Source organism: Apteryx mantelli, chromosome 2 (assembly GCF_036417845.1).
Source record: "Apteryx mantelli isolate bAptMan1 chromosome 2, bAptMan1.hap1, whole genome shotgun sequence".
Taxonomy (NCBI): domain Eukaryota; kingdom Metazoa; phylum Chordata; class Aves; order Apterygiformes; family Apterygidae; genus Apteryx; species Apteryx mantelli.
The window spans coordinates 18645440-18650180 of record NC_089979.1 but is presented as its reverse complement, the minus strand read 5'-3'; the positions used below and the strand labels follow the sequence as shown (position 1 = coordinate 18650180).

At 36.1% G+C, this 4741-nt stretch overlaps 1 non-coding gene across 1 annotated transcript; it reads left to right on the top strand.

Annotated features, from left to right (window-relative positions):
* Positions 1-3389: 3389 nt before the first annotated feature.
* TRNAL-AAG (transfer RNA leucine (anticodon AAG)) lies at positions 3390-3471 on the top strand. The gene has a single exon. It is a non-coding gene; the product is annotated as a tRNA-Leu (tRNA).
* Positions 3472-4741: the final 1270 nt, after the last annotated feature.

Sequence of the window (4741 nt, the reverse complement as noted above, 5' to 3'; positions counted from 1 at the left end):
GACTAGGACTTTAACATGCAGGGTAGGAGCTCCATTAATCTGTTCTGGTCAGCAATGTATATAAAGATGAATTGAAGAAGGGAGGTTAAACAATAATCTGTAGGGTAGAGTGGATGGATTTTCCAAAGAGAGAGAGAGCTGGGAGGGCAAGGAACTTGAAAAGACTTTAGAAGTTGAGCTGAAATGAAAGAGAAGGGCTGAAAGAATTTAAAAGATAAGACTAGCTGTAGATACTGGAACAGGAAAATGGGTTGGAAAGCAGAATAGGCAGGAAAAGAAAAGAAGAGAAGAGAAGGAGAAGTAAGAAGCAAAAAAAGTGTTAGAAAAAAAGAAAAATATGTATATTTTTTCTTTCCTTAAGTAGAAAGTATTAAGCTTTTGTGTAAAAAGCAGGAGCAGAGAATGAAGACAGCAAAACTAATTTAAAAACAATCTGAAAAAGAAAGTTCATGCCAATGTTTTTGCTGTGTGATATAGCAGAGCAGTTCCTTCACCCCCCAAAATTGTGAAGGTTGTGCCATTAATAAATGAAGCATACCACACTGTGTCGTAGTTGACTCAATTACTTCTAAACACTCTGAAATGCTGTAGAAGCTATAGACGTGGCAGATTTCCCTGTACTTCTCCAACACTCCATTACTGTACCATTTGTCTTAATGTCTTTACACACAGAGACCAAGTTTATGCTGTTAGATGTATTGCTTTGTTAGTCTGAAGTGTTCACATCGGGATCATTTTTACTTTTAAATGACTGCACTGTTCCATCTCTTTAGGTTCCCCAAAGACAACCATGGCATATTGCACATACACCTGAAATTAGAAATAGAGATTTATTGCTATTGTTTTAGCTTTGATGGTTGCTGTATCTCTATTGCAATGTATGTTTTTCCTCTGGGGTGACCTCTGATTTTTGTTCTGCTCACATTGCCTATTACATTTGTTGTTATTTACTCCATTTTCTTAAACCTTGAACTCATTCTATTAGTAATTCAGCAATAGTAGTCCATCATAGAGATGTATATAAAGCATTTCTTGCATTACAGTGACCAAGTCTCTATATACTCGATGTAATGCATTCAGGATAACATATTTAAGGATAATTACACCTTTTTCCAATGTAAATGAGGTATTTTAAATGTTCCTTGGTAATTTACTATGGAGCAATTATGTTTAAAAGGCTTGATAGTTTTCTTGGGCAACAGGGTTAAACTGTAATTATTTTATGCATTCATTCCTGATGAAAATTCATAGCATATTTCTCATGCAAAACTATATTTTTGAAAAAGCAAACCCATGGACAGTTCTTTAAAAAACAGCAACAACAAATTTTGTACATTTAAGCGTAAAAAGATACATAGTGGTTTTGTAAAATGGTAAAAGAATAGTCAGCAGGAGGAAGGGAATATAGAAAGAATATGTCTTTGGAGTGTAATGAAAGGAAGGGTTGGAAATATGTCAGAAAAACATGCAGTAGTACTGAAGACCCTTTTCTCCTGACTTTTAGGGGCAAATTTCAATAGCTTTCCTGCAAAATTAATGCTAGTTCCTTCCCAGAGACTGAAACAGATGCAGTAGGGGGGCAAATAGCTTAGCTTCGGTACAAGGGTAACAGGTGCTCAGAAATCCTTGAGAGATATGGACAGACTTGCAGATGAGTGATGCTTGCATGTTGTCACAGGCTGACAAACCTGAAAGCAAAGTCCTTAATTTGTCTACCAAAGAGAGATTTTGCAACCAAAGTCCTTAATTTGTCTCCTGAAGTGAGATTTTGCATTGCACGGGCAATATTAACTTGCTGATATTTCTTCTGAATCTCCTGGCAAGATTTAGCTTGTCATAGCACTCTACATGATATAAGCCATCAATATTGAGGATGAGATTAGGACTATCAAAATGGCTTGATGTAAAACCACAAGTCATCTTTAAAAATCATATTCTCTTATTTATACTGTTTATATATTCCATATATCATGTGCAAATCAGAAATGAAATTAGACTTTTTGATTAGCTTTTCTTCAGAAACCAACTCAGTGAAATGACAACGAGATTTATAATTCTCAGAGAAAACTGATGAATCAAATCAATGTTTTAACTGAACTCATTAAATACTTTCCATTTATTCAATTTTGTTATTTTTATATGTGCATGTATCAAAACACATTGAACATACACTTATGCATAAAATAAAAGTCAGTGCCATTAATCTATTTTCCTTTGTTCTTTTCCTTTTTTTCTGTGAAATGTAAATCAAGGGAAAATTGCAGAACACCAGGTGCAGGCTCTCCTGAAAAGTCTCTTATCAAGTCATCCTGAAATTGTGTCTCACAGATAAAGGTCAAGGACAGAAAGAAGCAGTGTGAATGCAGTATGGAGGCAATCAACCTGTACATTCATTCCAAAGCAGGACACCTTTAAAGAACTATTAGCAGTTTGTCACAAAATCAATGAGTTTGATTCTCTTTTCACTAGCACAAATATAAATTGAGAGTAACTCCAGGTTTATGAATGAAGTTTTATTGGCATAAGCGTCAGTGTATGATGAGCCTGGAGGACAAAATGGTCAACTGGTTTCTGTTTGCATAGCTCCAATAACACACTGCAGAAGACGCAACATGCACACATATACATGTTAACATGTATGCACTGGTTAAATTTCTCCATTATCTTTTTATTTTTCCAGATCCTAACATAATTCAGTTTCTGAAAGCAGGAATTTCACTCAGTATAAGATTTTTTTAATGACTTAAATTTGTCTGAAATTTCATTTATTTCTATGTGGAATTGTTAGATATGAATTAGAGAGATAAGAATTTCTTTGTCCATGATATTGATATGTTCTTATTCTGCCTTGTTTTATATGGTGCAATTATAAAAATTAACCCAATTTGCACCTAGTTGTGGTTTACATACAGAACCCTTGCTGGAGAATAGAAGAGCTCTCTTACCTGAGCCATTTTGCCTCATAAAACTTTGTTCCTTTCCTGCTGCCTTTTATGTGTGACTGCTATGTTTGACTCCCTTTCCATGCTCAGGCTTGTATAAATAAAGTTGCAAGAACTGGGCCCTTAGAGAGTTACTAGTAGTGATAATTTAATGACACATATCTCATGGCTCTCTTTGGATCAGAGACACATTTTCCTAGGTGCCAGATTCAAACATCCGTAAACAGTGTTCCAGGCCTTAAGTGTTTTCAGTGGATGACTCCAACACTGCACTTTTTTGATACACACAGAGATGCAAGATGCTATTGAAATGATTGTCTCATTTGTTAGTTACTACACAAAACTCAAAATTGCGCAGTTACTGTTATTACTGCAGAATAAATTTTGCACAATCACCAAAATTTTCTATGTGTTGTATTCCATATCGAGAAAAAGTTTCTATACCGAGGTAGTGTGGCCGAGCGGTCTAAGGCGCTGGATTAAGGTTCCAGTCTCTTCGGAGGCGTGGGTTCGAATCCCACCGCTGCCAGGTTTGTTTTAGGCACTTGAGCAGGCAGCTGGAGGGACTGAGGGGCTTTTCTCTACGCAGTGCTGGTTGACAGACCACATCTGGAATACAGGCTGCCCAGCACACTAATGACACAAACAGACGAGACTAGAGCAGTGAATCTAGTGCCAGATGGCTCTTCCCAGCGGCATTCTGTGCAAGGCTACACCTCTCCCAAGAGGCGGTAGTTAAAATACAGAAAAGACAAGAAAAAAATTAAAATCTAAACCTGCATAACAAATGCATGTGCAATACAGTTTTTTTTTTCTTTTCTAACCATAGACACTTGCAGCTGGATAGCAATGATGAAAGGCCTATATAAGGGAAAAAAGAGAAATTGAAGGAATGAGGAGAAATTTAATTTAAAAATAAACATTCACTCAAACATCCCTACTAAAGATGAGACAATGTCTATTATACACAAGTTGTATCTGCTTGTGTGGTTAAAAACTGCTGGTGCAAGGAAAAAATGGTCAAACTTGGTAAATGAAAAAGGATTGTAACAAAATCGCCTATCTTTTATTTTTAATAATTCTTCAAATACTTTATGTCTGGTACTTTGGCTCTTCTTGAATTTTTAATTAACTTATTTTGCTGATTGTTTGACACATGGAATATGGTGCTGACCTGTGGCCACTATCTTCTCCAGAAGAAATTATGCCTCAGAGGTGAGGGAAGAGACTCAGGCCAACTAACTGTAGAAGCCTGCGAAGCACAACTGTGAACGAGCTGTCCTTAGACATGCCACGTCACCACCGGGAGGTGGCTGTTTCTCTTTGTTGACTATAGAGGGACATGTAAGAGGTGAAGCTTCTAATTTATGTTTCACTTGGGAGCCCAAAATAAATATGATGAATTCCCTGCTCAGTATTATTAACTCTCATACAGTGTCTTAATGTTTGAGCATGATGCAATCACCCTACTAGAGCATATATGATTATATTCAATACAAGAGCAATTATGTCTAGTCCAGTGTGCTAGATATACATATATGAGACAAGAAACAGTATTATGAATAGAGCTGTATTTTGTAGAGCAGTTCTGCAATGAGTTAATCTTTTATATGCTCAGTTGCTAGAGGAATGACTGAATACAAATGTGAAATAATTGCTCCTTTCAAACAAACCTCAAGCATAAAACTGCAGTGAGTATATCTTTTATTCCATTATCTTAACTCTGAGTCTAAGCATTCTGAAGTACCAGATGTATAGCTTTTTATTCCTCTTTTTTTTTTTTTAAATGAGGCATCAGT